This window comes from Meriones unguiculatus, chromosome 19 (assembly GCF_030254825.1).
Source record: "Meriones unguiculatus strain TT.TT164.6M chromosome 19, Bangor_MerUng_6.1, whole genome shotgun sequence".
NCBI lineage: Eukaryota > Metazoa > Chordata > Mammalia > Rodentia > Muridae > Meriones > Meriones unguiculatus.
This window is the reverse complement of record NC_083366.1, coordinates 40,951,030-40,969,584: the sequence shown is the minus strand read 5'-3', so window position 1 is coordinate 40,969,584 and position 18,555 is coordinate 40,951,030.

Here is an 18,555-nt window from a genome sequence, read left to right as displayed (position 1 = left end):
AGAAACTGTGAAAAAGTCTAAAGTGCCAGAGAAAGGCTACGTAGGCTTGGCCCAAGCCATCACAAAGACGGCAGGTTGTTACACCTTTCTGAGTGAGGACCCGAGAACGGAGACAGATATGACAGAGCCTCACGGTGGCTCCATGGTGGCTCACTGTCCACACCCTTAAAACATGCATGGCCTCGGACTGAGTCTTAGCGGGGGAGCGGGATGGTACACAAAGCACTGTGATCAGTCACGAAGTCAACGGTGATCCAACTCGCATTCAGCTAGAGTCCGTGTGGCCTGGGGTGTACCTGCTGCCCATTACACACGTGGGTTTTCAGTGTAGGACAAGACGAGGCTGTGAATAGCCATGGTGTTTGACTGAGGCATTGGAGCTTGCCTCTGTAGCAGGAGCCATTGCCTGTTTTTAAACAGTGATGTGTTCAGAGCAAGGAGAAGAAACTCTGGAAACTGCAGATAGACAAGCACCCGGAGAAATGGAAGAGCAAAACTAACTGTATTCCTCTCTGTGGGCCAGAAAGAACCTGCTCCTCCCGATTTTCCCTAAGGTAACATGCTGACATGCAAGGCTGACAGCCCATAACTGCTGGCCTCCAGTTTGGCTGAGGTGGCCATGCAAAATGCAGCCTTTACTCATAAGCCCTCTACAGGCCTGGCCTGACCTGTTTTAGAATTGCCCTGAATGTCTGCCTGCTCAAGTCTCCATTGTCCCTTCGCCCTTTCATGGTGATCATCAGCTTGTTAATGTGGGCTCCGGGTGTCTCCTGCCTCTGATTCCCTCCCATACAGTCCTTCACCAAATCCCAGAAGTAAACCTGCAGGCTCATCATCCCATCTCAATATCCATTCTTCAAAGAGTGTGGATTGATGCATTCCTCCATGCCATGTCATCTTTCATCAACCCCTCAAGCACACAGGAGAAAGAGCACCATGCGGGACCTGTGACCAGATGCCATCTGCCTCCACTAACTAAGCTCTTGACAAGTCCAGTCAAGTGAGAGCAGCAGCCTTCTGCTGGAATCATGGTGGAGGCAAATGCTGGGAGAGTACCAGAGTCTTCAGCTGCAGGGTCCATACTGGGGAATGGAGTTGGGCAGAGGCTCCTACAAATCAGAAGGCAGGAAGAGGAAATGGACCCTGAGGAAAAGCCTGGCATCTTAGCCCAGTGCTGAGCTGCCTGGGTTTTATTTTGTTCTGCTTGTACAATGTGCAAGGTCTGAGCTGAGAGCAGACAGAGGCTCCTCACCCATCTCAGTTCTGTGACATGGGAATAGAATAAACAAGAATCACTGTTTGTTTGCGGATGCTTCCGTTGGGGGACTTTATTATAAACTAATTTTCTAATAGTTTTCTTTGCTTGGTTTACCATTGGCCAGCTTGGGCCAAATGTCAGTCATGCATTAGAAGTGAATTTTTAGTTAGAAATTGGCAACTGGAAAAACCTGAGGTGGACCCTGGATGATTTGGATTTATCAGGAAGAAGAGTATGTGAGAAATGGTCCTGACTCTGACCCTTTCCTGTGGTCTGCTCATCTTGTTGATGATTTGTTCTAAAGCTCCACTTAACAACCAGGCCTGGTTGCTAAGAGGAGAAATAGAACAGACACTTCAGCCCTCAGCATGGCTATGCTATTTTAGAGAAGTTATCTGCTCTCAGTTTCCCCTGTCAGAATCCTAACTTAGGATGGCTTGGAAAGATGGTTGTCTCTTCCCTTTGCACTGCCATGGTGGCTCTGCAGTGATAGTCATGTGGCCTTCCTTCATGGAGACGATGCCTTATGTCACTTGTGAGGGTTCCCGGGGTCCTGATTAGAAAGCTGCTGACTTGCGGTGCCACCTCCTCTGCTCTCACAGAGCCCCCGCTTACATCACCTCCATGTTCACAGACCTATCCTTCCTATTATCCCAACAGAAACATGCTTTCTAATATGTTTTGGGTTCTGGGCTCAAGGTGGACACTGAGGTAGATAGATGGTTGTTTTGAGTAAGGGACTGATTGGTGTTGCTAACACCAAGGACATACAGATAGCAATATACCCGGGGTTGATGACAGTTCTAACTACATACTAAGGGCTCTGGTGAGAGTTGGGTTTCTTTCTAGGTCTGAGGAAAGAGGCTTCTTTCCACATGGTTAACGAACAGTCCATAACATGAGCCTGCAGCCAGGCTGTCTCTGGTTCTTGGATGGCAGGAGGAGAGGAGATGGAGTCCTGCATTGGGGAATTCATGCTGAGGTTGTGGTAGAAGTAAGGAAGATGAGCACACATGGCTGTGCCTCCTTGTAAAGCTCTCTGACCTCTGGAGTCAGACAGTCCGAGCCTATCAATTTCCTTGGAGCAATGAAAATGGCACTAGCCACTCTGGAACCCAGCCACTGCTGGTTACCAGTCAGGCTCTTGGTGAGGAGCTTGTCATGTTTCCCATGTTCCCCACAGCAACAGCAAGACAGAGGCTACAGGGAGCCTGGGAAGCAGTCTGGTCTGGATCCTCACGCCTCCCTCCATTTTGAACCTAGCTTTGGGCAAGCTGCTAAAAGCAGAGAAGACAACAGTAACAAGAAGAGCCAGTGTTCCGTTTGCCCATGCTTCTTATTTACAGCTGTTGCCACTAGTATGACATTTCCATTGTCAGCAGCGTCTCAAAAGTCAGGCCAGGTGAGTAGCACACTCCTGTAATTCTAGTACTCAGTAGGTAGAGTCAAGGGATCAAGAGTTCAAGGTCATCCTCAGCCACACAGTGACTTTGATATAGCCTGAGTAGTCTTTCGGGGTAGAGGAGAGGGAGAAATAAGAAATTTCTCAAAATCAGAAGAAATGGATTGTGACGCCCAAGGGGACTATTCTTGCTGTCATTGACTGGTGACAGATTTCAAGAGAAGTAGGAAAATCTAGCCATGCTTCATCTTTATGGCCTGCCCTAGATTCAGATCAGCAGGCTGCTGTACTACAGGCCCAGCTCATGCGGGAGCCTGTTTCCTGCTTCCACACACCCCCTGCCACACGCGCACACCTCGTCTCCTTTGGCATGTAGTGACCACAGGGAGTCTCCCCTGACAGGAAACATACTCAATTGAACTTAGTGTCTGCGGTTTGTACGGCATTCTGAGGTGGAGACACATCAAGCTGTCGAACCAGGGGATGAGAGGATGAGGCTGGCAGGGAAACCTGCTGGGAAGATGAGCTTGAGCTCAAGACGTTGGACCACTGCAAAGACTGAGAATAACAATGCACAAACCCTGTGTGTGGGAGGGTTTAAAGCACCATCGTGACCATGGAGGGGCCAGCCTGCAAAAGGGGACATGGGAGTTAGAGGAGAGACTCATTGGCGGGACATTCCCAGACTGGTCCCAGGAAGTCAGCAGGTCTCCCCAGGAGAGGGGATTAAACACTGGCTGGTTCCCTCTTCCCGAGAACACACACTGTGGACGTCTGGCTCTCTAGCAGTGCCACTCACACAGAGGCCCTCCCATTCTTCTGCGTGATCAGGTCACTTAGAGGCCGATGCTTGTCACAGTCACTGATGTCTTCCACCAGTCTCTCCCTTCTGCTCAGTGCCAATTCTATACAGTTAGGGCAACTCACGGGCCTTGGAAGGCCCATTATAGAAGATCCATGAGTATATGGTGATCCCACACCGTGACCGTGAATGACACACTCTCTAGAGATCTCTCTAGGGCTCGGGAGAAAGGACCAGAACCACCTCACCCTATCGTTTCTAGAGAGAAGGACAGACCGCCTGCCAGAGATACATGCATCTGCTCCCCTACATTGATGGGGCCTTCATTGTCCAGCAGCAGCAGCAGCAGAAGAGAGGCAATAGCAGGTAGCAGCTTTTCCCTTCCAGGTGAGAGGTCAGGGGAGACCATTTGCCATCGAGGATGTGATCTGTTTCCTTAACTGCTAGGCTCCAAGAGAGGTCCTCTGAGCCACAGCCAGCCCCACCATGGCCCAAGCATACTTGGCAGGCGAAAGCAGTCTAGGGAGGATTTGGGGCATCTGAGAGATTGAATTCTAAAAAGCAGAAGCCATTATTTTGTTGAACTTTCAGAGATTAGTTCCACAATTCCATGCCCATGGATATCAAAACACACAGGGTTATGTAAGTCCTTTACAAAAAAAAAAAATATATATATATATATATATATATATTTGTATGTAACTTATCCACAGCACCTATATTTTAAGAATCTCTAGATTATTTGTAATACCTAATAAAAAATATAAATACTATGGAAATAGAATCTACGTGGTGCTGTTTACAAAACAGTGATGTGGAAAAATGTCTATACATCTCTAGTACACAATTTATATTCAGATAGAGTCTGATAGTGTACCCCAGGCTAGCCTCAAGCTCACCATAAAGCCCAGGTTGTCCTTGAACTCAGGATCCTTCTACCTCTGCTTCCTAAGTGTCAGGATTACAGGCCTGTTCCACCAATTCCAGATAAGACTGTTATCAGCACAGGCGTTACAAACATTATCACAGCCATCACTACCTCACAATGACAGTACTGAGAGTACATCTTGCTATAGGAAGGTATTTAAGGATTCAGTAAGGAAGTGCATCCATATTTTAAATTAGTTACTCTAGATGTGTGTGTGTGTGTGTGTGTGTGTGTGTGTGTGTGATGCACACTCTGCATTCCATTGATAAGCTGTATCCTAGGCCCCAGCTTAAAACATTCTAAACTACATTTCAGCATAGCTGTTTGTCTTCATAAGTCTCCTCTGTTTTATTCACATGGAATTTTAATTCTAAGCACCTCCTAAAGTTCACATGACACTGCAAAGTGTAATGGACCTGTTAGAGCCAGCTCAAAAGTTTCTACTAAGATCCAGCAGGCCAGGACAGAAGTACTCTTTCGGATGTTTCTGGAAATGAGTTGGGAAAGAATTATACAAGAGTGTGTTTCCTTGTGCCTTCTGTATACCAGGTATTCATTCCCCTTGAAATTTTTCTCACCGGGTTGTGAAGATGTGTCAAATTTATGTCGACAGCTATTTAGGAGGAGACAGTGGCTTTCAAAGTTGGAACAAGGGTACAGACTTCAGAATATGGCATCATTTCAAAGGCTGTCAGGAGACAGGGTGAGTCACCTCTGTATGCCAGCTGCCTCTGGCCAGACACAAAAGAAATTATTTTCCTGTGTCCAAAGAAACACGGAAGGCATTCTGTCTTCCTAGAGATGGCCTTGGAGGATGATGCCATGTAGTTTCTTTTGTTGGCTATGGAGAGGCTACCAGATGGAAGCACATGTTGTAACCTAAAGATGTTAGAGATCCATAAAAAAGAAGATTGCCCTTCAGAGCAGCTTTATTTATAGCATCACGACCATAGGGAGCCATGATGGAGCCCTGATGAGGGAGAGAACAAGCCCTAAGGTCAAAAGGTCAGAAAGTGCTTCAGTAGGACAGCTGTCAGAGATAGTGTGATGGAGGTCCAAGAAAGCATGAGAGATAGAGAGTGAGTATGTTCTGGAGAGCAAAGTAGGGGTTTCTTGATCTTAATAGTTCTTGGGGGCAGGGTTGTTAGTTCTTGCCTCCACACTAGAGGTCATAGAACATTAATGAAAGTAAGTTTTCTGTGTTGTCCTGGGTCTGGAAGTGGGCAAAGGCATGTGCTGATGAAAGTAAGCTTTCTATGTTGTCCTTGGTCTGGAAGTGGGCAAAGGCATGTGCAAGATGGCGGGAAAGAACTTAGAAAGCTACAAGAGACTGTGTGCTTGCTTATCAACTGTGTGGACAGAGGGAAGAAGGACCACAGGGGCATGGTCTGATGTCTGCAGGAGAAAGCAGTTAAAAGGTCTGTGATCCAACAGGCCATGCCTATAACCTCAGCACTCAGGAGACTGAAGCAGAAGGATTGCCATGAGTTTAAGGCCAGCTTGAGATATATGACAAATACCAGGCCAGTTCAGGCTATATAGTAAGACCCTATCTCAAAACTACAGGAGGGTGACCTTAGGGACAGAGAGGAGGGAGTAGGAGACAGACTGACTCATAGTTAAGTGTGCGGACCTCACTATGCAGGGCCACATGGAGACAGCAAGTTTGGTCAAGCAACAGGGGAAGCAAGGTCTTGTACTGAGTTTTCTGCAAGACAGAAAGAATGGTGAAGCAAGATGTTCTAAACTGAAGGTGGAATGTCCCCCACAGGCTCATGTATTTGATTTGATCTCCAGCTTGTGGCACTATTTGGGGAAGCTGGAAAGTGGCCACTTACAAGTGGTCATTTGAGGGTCACAGCCCCGCTCTGCTTCCAGTCTCACTCCTGCCCCTTATCCACTGCCATGTGGAGAAGTGGCCATTGCGTGTTCCCAGTGCCATGGACCAAGATACTCTGCTGTCTTCCCCACCATGGTACACAGGAAGCGTTCTGAAACTGAGCCAAAACAAACCATCCCTCCCTGAAACTGCTTCTGTCACTTACTGTGTCACAGTCATGAGAAAAGTAGTGCATTGAGTGCCCAGGCTTGGGGCTGGCTCCCTTAAATAATTTCAATTACTGGACCTTGGGATGACCTGGGTTCTCGTTTAGGAGTGCACTTCCATTAATTCATCAAAGAACACTGTGTGGCAGGGGGTCTTTTAACGACCACAGTCGTACAGTAGACAAGTGTGAGATGGTTTGTAAAGCATCAGGAGTTGTCTGGTTTTCTAGTGCCTGATCCCGAAGGTGGATAAAGCAGGGAAAGAGTGACTCGGAGAACGAGGTCCACTTAGACTCAGGAGGCTTGGGTGAACATGACACTGAGGCATGAGACTCTGGAGCCCAGGAGGCTCTGGGAACACAAGGCCTCCATAGAGGAAGGAGGTTGGGGGACTGTGAGGGACAGGAGACGGTGGAAGCCGAAAGACTGCAAGACAGGAGGTTAAAGGGTATAAGAGAAAGTAGGAGGCAGGAGGCTGGATCAAAGGCAGGAGACTTGCTCCTATCTGGGCTTTGTTGTCGCCACAGACTGGCCAGCTTTTGGGGGAGAGTCCCTCCACTGTCAGCAAAGCATCAGAATCACAGAAAATAAAAGGTCCCGATGATCACAGAGGCCTGGATGAAGTGGGCTCCGTGAACATGTCTGCTCCCACAGCTGAGATGCCAGCTCATCTTCCACTAGGAGCAACCTGAGCCCCAGTGGACAGGCTGTTTGTTGTTCAGATGGAATGGTTCTTCAAGGCATCTTTCAGCATCCCAACCTCTTCTGTCCCAGCCTCCAGACCAGTGGGTGTGAAAGGAGCTTAGTCTTTTTGGCCTCATGGGTTCTGAGCACCTCCGTAATTCGTGCTGAGTGGCACAGGGTAGACACCAGCCACTGGAGCATGTCTGGGGATAAAGCAAACTTCTGGTCCAGAAGTGGCTGGCCCAGAGAAAGCCGATCCAATGGACCAAGCCTAACCTAGCAGAAAAGCGACCACCTCGCCTTGTTACTAAGCGTCCACCACTCTGGGATGTCAGTGTATGAACCGCTGCTCAAGCAGGGCGTGGTGGTGCACACCTTTAATCCCAGCACTCAGGGAGGCAGAGGCAGGAGGATTACTGAGAGCTTGAGGCCAGCCTGGTCTACAAAGAGACAGCCAAGGCTACACAGAGAAATCCTGTCTTGAAAACCCAAAAAGTAGAAAATAAAATACTAATAAAAAGAATGGCTTTTCTTAAGCCTTACTTACAGATTACTCTAACCTTCAAACAACGTAAAACAACAACAAAACAAATGAACAAAAAAGAAGCTTCTGTTACTGATGAGTTCAGCTAACACCGGGAGATGGGGGAGAGGGAGGAGAGGAAAAAGTGGGAGAGGATGAGGGAAAGCTCCTGGGGAGCACAGACATGCTAATTTGATTGGTTCTGCTGGAAAGGGCAGGAGGAAGGAATTTCCATCTCTCTAAATCTGATTTTCCCCTAATAGAATACTGAAGTTTACTCTCTGTTTGCTGAGGTGAATGTGGGGTGTCACCCAGTCACTGTCAGCATTAGTGCAAATGGAACTGAAAACCTCACAGAGATGGAGATTTCTAGAAAAATGCACCTTGCTTTTGGGATCCGAAGTGTTGGCGGGTCAGGGAGCAAGGCTGAGCAAGCACTCGCGTCTGCCTCCTGTCTTGCCTCCCACAACTCCAGAGTTCGCTGGCAGACAGTGTCTGCTCCTTGAAGGGCTTGCCCATAGTTGTACCCCTTTTCCCGGTGGCTCCTCAAATGACTGAATAAAACAGGAATATAAAAGTGCAACTCCTCCACAACACCGCTGTGGAAGGGCAGTCTCTCTTCTGAAGGCTCTTTCAGGTAGACCGAGGCTTCCAGTGGGACAGCACCCCAGTCACTGTTCCCTCTGCTCACCTGGCTCTTTTTTAAAGTCCAAGTGGGACTTTAGAACCTGAGACTCCATCTCAGCATCAGTTTTCTGGAGAATATAGCCTGGGACAACTTCAACGCAGTGACTTGAAAGTGGGTTCAAGTCTACGTGTGTGTAGGTGACTCACATTGGGAAAGTGTCACAGAGGCTCAGATCTCCTGCATGAAACCATCATGTCCCGTCCCGGCACATAGTCTTCCTTTCAGGGCCAGAGGTTCCTCCTTCCCCTTGTCTACAGCCTCCTGTCATTTCCTGGCCAGTGGGAGGGTTAGAAGACAACTGGAATCTCTGAAGCCTTCTATAAGGAGAGAGCTTTCCATGAGCTATGCTGTGATCTTTTCATTAGCCAGGGACAAGTGTAAGACCTGGGGTCTCACAGCTCAGGAGTTCATGCCCTTCCCAGAAATTCCCCCAGACCATGACTTGTTGCAAAAGCAAGAGGTTTATTAACCATTGCGCAATGGGGTCACCCCTGCCGGTCGGCAAAGAGTGGCACCAGGAGACAAAGGCCTTTAGGTTTTTAAAAGAAAAATTGTGGGAGATTTGAAGTTGCAGTCTTGGCAATTTAGGATTGGATGAGGAAGCTATAAAGTAAGATAATTGGTTAGTCTTAGGTGCTCAAGCTTGGCCAGTCCTGCCAAGTGTGGATGCAGCTGCACTTTAAGATGGGGGTGGTTAGCTCATCCTTGAAGATTAGGGGCTACAGACTTTTGGCTGCAGGTCAAAAGCTACTCAGAAGTCTGGGTTCGTTGCTAAGAAATGCTACCTCAAAGACAGGAGGTTTTTTTGTTTTTTTTTTGTTCTTTTTTTTTTTTTTTTTTTTTTTGCTGAGTGAAGGCCATTGCTTGCTTGCCTTTTTTTCTGTCTGTCCTCATAGATAGGGTCACATTTTTTCATTCTCTGGAAAGGTACTAAGAGGCTTTTGCTTAACCTGAACCTAAAACTCAAAACTATATAGGCTTTAAAAGACATACAGATTACAAAGTTAGTCTAACCCTTTTACAAACACTGGGTGACCGCTGCATCCTGAACATCAGCATTAGAATCTCCTTGGAGACTAGAGTCCCAGCATCACAGCTGGCTTGTCCAACCCTGCAGCCACTCACAAGAACCTACAGCTCTTAGTCATTTTGCCAATGCTCAAGTTGGTTGAGGAGGCTTAACTTTCTCGAGTTTGATGTACTGTTACTTTCTACTCCAAGTTTTTTTGTTTTTGTTTTTGTTTTTTTCTGGTCTCTTGTGGCCAAAGTAGCGTCCTAGTGGGTCCTCCAGTGGTATATCTTTTTCAGTTTAGCTGTTATGATGGTCTTAGAACTTAAAGAAAAAAAGTTTCTGAAGTTTCCCAAAGCACTATTATCCAAAACCAGTGCCCAAAAGATGGCTGTTGGCCTTCCTGATAGGTGGGAAGGTGTCCAGGAAACCCACATCTCTGAAGCCTGGGCAGCATCCCAAGGGAAAGGTGTCCCAATGGAAGGGCATCCTGAGATAGGGGAGCCCAGAGGCCAAACAGCTCTGAGAGGAGGCCTCCACAACAGAGACATTTCAGCTTCAAGGGGAGGGTTTTCCCCAACCTCTGCTGAGCTGAGCAGCTAAAGAGCCTGAGCCTTGCTTCTTCTCCCCTTCTCTTCTGGGTTTATTGGCTTTTTTCAATGAGAGGGGCACAACACGCAGCAAATCTCTTAAGAGAGATTTATTGGAGGGATGAAACCAAGAAAGGAGGGATGAATCCAGGAGTGGCTGCCTCTGCTCCCAGGAGAAGGCAGCAGAGAATTGGGCAAACAGCCTTTACATCAGATTTTTAGGGGGCGGTGCTTTCTAGCGCAGAGATTTCCAAAGTGAGGATTGGTAGGATTTCAAGTTCTGAGCTTGCAGGAAGCTCAGGGATTGGTGGGGTTTTGTTCAGACTTTCCACCTAAAATTAGCATAAATCTTGGCAGGGTCCCACCGAGGGGCTGGAAATGGCCATTGTGACACTTAGAGGCTGGAACTCCCAGTTTGACAGATAGAGAGGTATTGGGGAGGGGCCTATTAACTCATGCCCTAAGAGCTTGAGGGCATGAACTTGAACTCTGGACTAAATAAAACAACTTTCCTTAACTGAACCATACTAAGGGGTCAGATTTCTGGTTCTGGCTGGCAGTGTCAGACTGTAAAGCTGGCTGCCTCTGAGCTAGTTTACACATTGTTACTGCAAAGATGGCACTGGTCACAGACTAGCTCCAGTTAAACATGCCTCCCTACCCCTGAATTCCCCGTCAGCAGCAGCCATAACTGAGGCCTCGGATGCTGTTTCTTTCTCTGTGGCTTCAGTTTCTCAGTTTCTCCAGGCGTCTGATCTCAGGTCCAACCGCTGTGGAGATTTAGTCTCCGTAGCTCTGGAGTCCAGAGCTGTTGCTGTCCAAGCACCCCTTTCAAGGGACCCCAGAGGGTGGCACCTAGAGGACCTGAAGAACTGAAGAGGGTGCACCCAGGGAAAGATGTAAGCAGAGCCCAGAGACAAAACTTGAAGCAGCTGGGGTTGGCGGCTGGAGCTCCTCAGCAGGGGCCGCACTTTGCTGCAAAGTATACAAAGCTGACAAAGTTTGCAAAATAAACAAAGGGAGTCTGGCAGGGAGGGCTTTCCCCGCCCACTCTACTTGCCTCCAGCCTTGTCTAAGCCTCAGACCAAGCCTGAGCTGTAGGTAGAGTTATCCGCATTTAAAAACAAAGAACCCAGGGTCACAAAATTCAGGTAGTCTACTGTCCAAAGCATTCATGTGTAAATATAATGCTCTTCCAGTTCAGATTTGGTCAAGAGAAAGCCTTGGGTAGGAGTCTTCAGTGTAGTGAGAGTTTCGGTTTCTTAAAAAACAAAACAAACAAACAAACAAAAACAAGTTATGTTCTGTGAATGTTTTCGTTTTGATCCCAGGTGTGGGATATGGGTCTGCTTCAGTTTGTCCACAGCTGTTAACTATGATTGTCTCCTGCACTAGCAGGGGTATGATCTTTGCCAGCTGCAGACAGTTTAATTCTGAGGACACCACAGGGGGTAAAAATGCCAGAGCCCAAAGAGGGATGGAGCTCTGCTCCAAAGAAAGACTGCTGCTTCCCCTGCCCCGTAGCCCAGGCAGCTCCTGGTTGCTATTGTTGCGGCTTGAAAAGAAGTTGTAGATATCCTAAGAAGGTTGGACTTGACCCAAGGAACCCGATGACCCTAATCAACAGGAAGCAGTCTGAAAAAGAACCCCTCCCCCCTCTAATCTTCTGTCTCTCTTACCTGGTGTTTCGGTGTTAGAAAGGATAAGGTGTAAAGGGACGTAGAGGTATAAGAACCCAAACAAAATAGATTTAAAAAATACACTGCAAAACCTGCACTCCCGATGCAGGGGCTCCGTACCGCTCCCTCCCCAAAGAGACTCACAGACCGCGGTTCGATGCAAAAGCAAGAGGCAGTTTATTCTGATCGGATCGCGATAGGGGTCGTCCCTTCAAAGCAGGAGACGACCCTAAGCATACAAAGCACAGAGTTTTTATACCTAAAGATCAGGCCACACATATATCTTTACATTGACTAGTCAGCAGAAAAGATAGCAGTTTTGCAGCTGGCAGCTTACAGCTTCAAGGACAGTCCTCCCAGCCCCAGGTTCTCTTATCTTAAAACAAGCTCATCCAGTCTTTTGAGGAGGGCCATCTGGTCTGGCCTCTGCTCAAGGTTTAGTAGCCCTTAATTGCCTGACTTGTTCTTCTTTTTTAGCTGGCCCTTATTCAAGGTCCAGTTGTTTTTCTTTCTAGTCTGGGATGGTCCCATTTCTCAACACCAACACTTCAGGTGCTTCCACACTTGACTATGAGGACACCCTGTCTCCTGCCTGTGTCGCTCTCTAGTCAGGCTGGGTGAGCAGAGCCCAGTGGCTTGCCTCCATCCTGCTGGTTTCAATGAGAAGTGGCCCGAGTGATCAAACTGCCAGTAAACACTGACCAAGCAATTTTGTCAGTCACTCGGAATGATTAGCTCACATTCCTTACCTTGAGATTGCAGTCACGGTTCAGTCAAGGAGCCCCACTGTGCAGGGCTGGGAGTCAGCTTTTGTGGTGACATCTAGGGAGCTGTGGGAGTTCCATGATTGTTAAGCATAGATTGTTCCCCAAGGTACATTTTACCTAGAGAAAACTTTCCCTTAAAAACAAGTTATGGGCAGATGACAATGGTGGAGAACTCCCCCTTTCAGGGGAGTTCTAGGGGAAGGGGATGAGGGGAAGAGGTTTCCACCTGTCCCTTGGCTAGGGCAGGGATTGTGCCAGCTGGTTTGGGGGGCCTGGAAGTAACTTGGCTTTTCTACTCTGAAGCTAGACATCCAGACAACTTTGCACGCCCAGCAGCTCTGCCACCTGCCTTCAGTGGGGTCAGTGCTCCTGGCTTTGCAATCTGGCAACGCAGAGGCTGGTCTTCGCTTGTTTGTGCCACCGAGTGTTGCCTTTTATCCTTGCTAATGGGGTAGATGTGGTGGGATTCTGTGGCAAAGTCCAGAACACAAAGACCGGGAGAAGCAGAAAGCAAACTGGGGGCAAAGCATAGTCCAGAGTTGTTGGACAAGGGCCACGGGATGCCACTGATGGACAGTTGGCAAAAGTGGAGGCGAGCGGGAAAGTAAGATTCTTACTCCAGTGGCTGCTGGACTTAAATAATTGCTCTAACCGACAGGGACTGCTGGGATTTGTATATAGTTGTCTCCCAGAAGTCATGCAGAGGCACAGAGGCTTAGAAATGTAGTGCCTAACATCTTAATGATATCAAGACGGTAGAGACTGAATCCAACTATTATATTTAAAGGTGGAGCCTCTGGGAAATTATATTAGATAAAATAATTGGTGTGGATCCCCGTAATTGAGTCTCGGTGGCTTCATAAGTCGGAGGAGAGAGATGGCACTACTATAGAGATAGATGGTGATGACTCTGTGATGTGATCAGCCAAGGGAGCTCATGCTATTTGGACTTCCAGCCTCCCAGACAGTGAGCCAAACTTTTCTTTACGAAGTAGTCTGCCTCAGGTATTTCACCCATTGGAACAAAAACCAGTTTGACACACACACACACACACACACACACACACACACGAGTTTCGTAGTCTAGAAGATGGAAATAATAGTGACTTTCTGTCCCTTTCTGTCACTGTAAAAATAGAAAATTCATAAAAATAGAAAATTCATAAAAGTGCACAACACCTAGGGAGCATTGAAAGCAATACCAACTGAGGAGGGTGGCCCCGCTTGGTCTCAGCTAGGTTAATGTTGTCTGTAGTTCCCAAGACTACAGGAGAGCTCAGGGGATCCCCTTACCCCCAACAGCTGGGTCGGATGGATCTTCTGTTGGGGAAGTAGGGCAGGGCGAAGCCACCTGTCTCTTCAGACTAGTCTTCGTCGGCTCAAGGCAAACTTAACACATAGGAAAATTTCCTCAGTGTTGGCATCAATGCTCATGGGATTTGAGTCACCAGTTTAACACAATGTCACTCTGTTTTGTAACAGAAACATTCCCCAGGAGTCTGTATGAGTGGACTCCATGCCTTACCGTCTTCCAATGCAGTTGGTCATATTGCTCCTTTTATACTGCATTATTACTATTTATTTTTTCTCATATTAAACCCAGCACATGACATTCTTACATTTTAAAAGCAGTTTTATTGAGACATAATTCACACACCCATCCATATTCAGATACTTAAAATATGGGACCCAATGGCTTTTATTATATTCAGAGATCTGTGCTACTATTACCACAATTTTAAAATATTTTTATCATCCCTAAAGGAATTCTTCTCTTCTTTAGCTTTTTTTTTTTTCCTGCTTTCTCCATCTCTACAGAACTAGGCAGCCACTGCTCTGCATCCCATCTCTCCTGGGTATTTCACGAGCGGAATAGAACAATATATCCGATTTTGTTTTCCCCTGCTTTCACTCAGCGTTTTCAAGTTTCTTCCATATGTAGTACACATCCGTTTTTCTTACTGGACTCTATTCCGTTATATAAATATATTGTTTTCTTTTTCTTTTTTTTTTCTGTTCATTTGCTTTTTTTTCTACTTCTTATCATGAATAACACTGTCAAGATCTGTGCACACCCTTTTTGTAGATGGCTTGTGTTTTTGAAAACTAAGACATATATGCCTGGACTTGAACTTGTGGCACTTCTCCTGGCTTTAGCCTTCCCAGCTCTAGGATCACAAGTGTGCCACTGTATCTGAAACGCCTTTTGTTTGTTTGTTTTTGTTTTTCCTCCCAGCTTTATCTTTGTACTTAAAATATTTTAATATTTATACATGTACATAATATGTTTTGATCAAATCCATCTTCAGTTCATCTCTTCAATTCCCTCCCCTCAGTTCCTCACCACAGCGTTTCCTTCCATCCTTCATTTTTAATATCTGTTGAGTTCATTTACTGCTGCCTGTGCGTGCATGGATGTGGGGCCATCCACTGAAGCTGGGTAGCCTCCTCAGGTCATATCCCTGATGAAACGTCTTCTTCCTCTGCCAGCAGCCATTGGTTGTCAGTAGCCTCTCAGATAGGGGTGGATTTTCAGGAGCCCCTACCTGATCCATGCTGGCTTCTGGAGCTCGCTTTGGCTCCTGTGAGCAGTCCCTGATGCTGTGAGTTCATGTGTGCCGCTGCAGTCCTGACACACAAACTGCCAAACACACAGAGAATAAGAGACTATGGCAGTCCTTTTTTCTTTTCCTTCTTCTGTGCTTCATCCTGTGTGGTCACAGTCACCTGGAGATACTGTGGACTCCATCATGGAAAGTTCTCATCAGCATTCTTCACCCCAGGCCACAATTCTCAGCTAGTAGACACAATTGTAATCTATATATATCCCGCAGGAGCATTGTATTTATCATGCTTCTTCCCTCTTCTCTAGAGGAAGCCTTCACTTCAGATCGTCACACAATCTGAAATAATCTTACCAGATGATATAATTCCTAAGTGGTAGTTATTGGTTGCAAAGGCATCCCATGCTCCCTCCCCCATCACCACATAAAACTCAGCCTATTTCTCAGAACCTTGGACTTTCCTCCAATGTAGCTGGAAGAATGTAGGAGATTGATGTAGCAGATACCCAGGACTCATCCTGCTCCCACAGCTGCTATCTTTCCTGGTTGCCTAGTGCCTATGCCACACCCAGAACCAAATATCAGCAATCTTCACGTATTTGGATCTTCACCTGTCTGGCTCTGTGACTTATTTCTCAGCCATAGAGTTTGGAAAGGGGTGCCAGAGGGAGGGCAGCAGCTAGAAGCATGACCTCCTCCTAGCATCATGCACCATATCTGGTCTGTGCCTTGTCTCCTTTTGAACATCTGTGTGCCTTCAGCCAACCCAAACAACTTAAGGTTTTGAAATCCCTGTGTAAATATGAGCGTGTCAGAGCTTTCTACAAATACAGTAGCTTATAGCCTTATGTGTTTTCTATTCAGTTTAGAATCGGGTAAGAAAAGAAATCTGCATTGTTGTTTGTGGGATTTCCTAAATTTGACTCAAGTGGAAGTCTCAGTAGATTCCAAAAAACAAACCAAAAACAATCACTTTTCTGAAAAGAGGCCCCTCTCACCCCCCTCATCACTCCTATTCCTCTGGTCATAAGTTATCTCTCCTCCATCCCAGGCCGGGACTCAGACCCCTAGTGAGAGCTGGATCTAGATTTTTCTCAGCATCCTGTACTCAAAGCACCTTCCTTGTCTCCAAGTTGAAGAGTGCAGCTGCATGAGCAGGAGCCTGGGCTGGTGTTCACCTGAGCAGTGACACACTCCACACCCTACACGTGGCTTCGAGCTCAGCAGATTCCCAGATTTAGCAGCTTAGAGACCCTGCAGATCTTCACCATCCAGTGTGAGGACTTGGGAGACTCGTAGTCTGTTCTGCTTGATTCTTAAAATGCTCTTGCAGCAGATGCGATCCCTAATATCTCTTTGCTGCTCTCCTCACTCACAGCAGCCAAATGCTTAGAGGAAAGTCTTAGGAAGCACCACACTCTTCTGCCTGTCCTTCCATAGTCAGGAGGACAAAGAGCACGAGCCTGTGTCTTGTTCCCCTCGTGTCTTTTAGATAATCAGTGCAACCAAATATTATGGAATCTTAGAATCTCCTAAGTAGGCTCTCAAAATCCCAATTCCATCAGGCATGGGAGGGGGGGGCGTGTCTGTAAATCTCAGCATATAGAGGCTGAGTCAGGGTGATTGTTAATGTGAGCCTTATCTAGGCTAAAATACAATGAGCTTTTTCTTTCAAAACAAGCAAGCAAGAGACACGGAGCACTGAACAATGTAATTACCATGTCACTGAAGTTGATAAATTCCATTTTTTAAGCACGAGTGAAACATTTATGGAAATGTACTTTATGAAGAGTCATTCAGCAAACCTCAACACATTTGTAGAGGTGATTATCATAGATCACATTCTCCATCTACAATGGGATTAGGCTAAAAAAAAATGAACCACAAAAAAGGTTATTTAGAGAGCACACCTACATACGTAGGGAGCAGGTTATCTCATAGGTCAAAGGTAATGTAGCTTTTAGAGAAATGTATTGAAAGGAAAGCGATTTGCAAATCAGTGAGTCAAATGCTCATATAATTAGGTTAGGGAAAAAAAATGCTTCCTGAAACAGCAATGTTTTATGTGCAGAATTTAAAGCCAATTTGGGAACGAGATGACTGAGTCCTGTCCCATGTGTGCATCTAGATTTAACTTTATCTTCCGTTGATTTGGGAAATACTGGCTCCTAGTAGTACCAAATGTGGATTACAGGGAACATACATAGACCCAGAGGGGAGAAAGTGAAAGAAAAAAAAATGTGAGGGCTATATTCTGTTTGTAAAACTGAATAAATGTGTGTGTGTGTGTGTGTGTGTGTGTGTGTGTGTGTGATTTATGTATGTGTGCATGAGAGCATGTGAACATGAGTGCATGCATGATACAACAATCATGTGGAGGTCAGAAGATGATCTTGGCCATCAGTCCCTACAGCTCACCTTTCCTGAGATAGCCTCTTGTTGACCTCCGGATGAGGCTGACTGGATGGCCCTGGAACATCCAGGATTCTTCTGTATCCGTCTCTGTGTAGGAGCCCTGGGGTTATATCTAGCGTTACTGGGCCCAGCTTTATGTGCTTTCTGGGATTCGAACTCAGTTCCTCACGCTTGCGCAACAAGTACCTACCGATTATGAGTCCCCTGGCCAGCCTTATAGACTGGTTTTGTATTATTAAATTTGTAAAAACATGCTGTGTGAGTAGCTGGGAAAACATTTCAAGTCTCACCTCATGTTGATAGGCCTAAGGGCTTAGAAAACGGTGTTGGGCGTTAGCATACACTGTCAGTCTTCTCCTGTGACCGAGTGATGTGTAACTCATTATGTAAACATGAACCCCAGTAAGACAATATAGCAAAGCTGAACAGTGAAACTGTGCGTAAGGGATTTTGTAGAGACATATGTGTGTCACAAACTTGGCACAATGAAATAAGCCCCAACAACTACTTTAGAATGACTGTGATGAAGGTTTCTGTGGTCACTGTTAACATAGTGGGAAAAGCCCTTTCTTCCGCTTGACTGGGAGTAGAGATTCACGAAGTCAAGATGAGAATCCATTCTCAGGCATATATGTTAAAGACTTCAAATGGTAGATAGTGTTCTGTCCAGCATTCGTTTGCAATTATATAAGGAGGAAATAATTATGAATGAATATTTAGCTGATAGTCCAAACTGGCTGACAAAACAGGACTTTAAATAAATTATAATGTTACACTGAGATGACACCATAAGAGAATATTTAATGATATGACCCATGGCATTCAATGAAACAGGACAATGACAGCAAAACAACCTCATTTTTGTACATAGAAAAAAGGCCTGCAGGATGCTGAGCCTTATGGCCAACTGTTGGGCAGAGTGCATGGAATCTTATGTAAGAAGTGGGAAATAGTAAGATCTGGAGAGGACAGGAACTCCACAAGGAGAGCAACAGAACCAGAAATTTGAACACAGGGGTCTTCCCAGAGACTCATGCTCCAACCAAGTACCATGCATGGAGATAACCTAGAACCCTTGCACAGACGTAGCCCATGGCAGTTTAGTGTCCAAGTGGGTTCCATAGTAATGGGAAGAGGGACTGCTTCCGACATAATCTGATTGGCCTGCTCTTTGATCACCTCCCCCTGATGGGGGAGCAG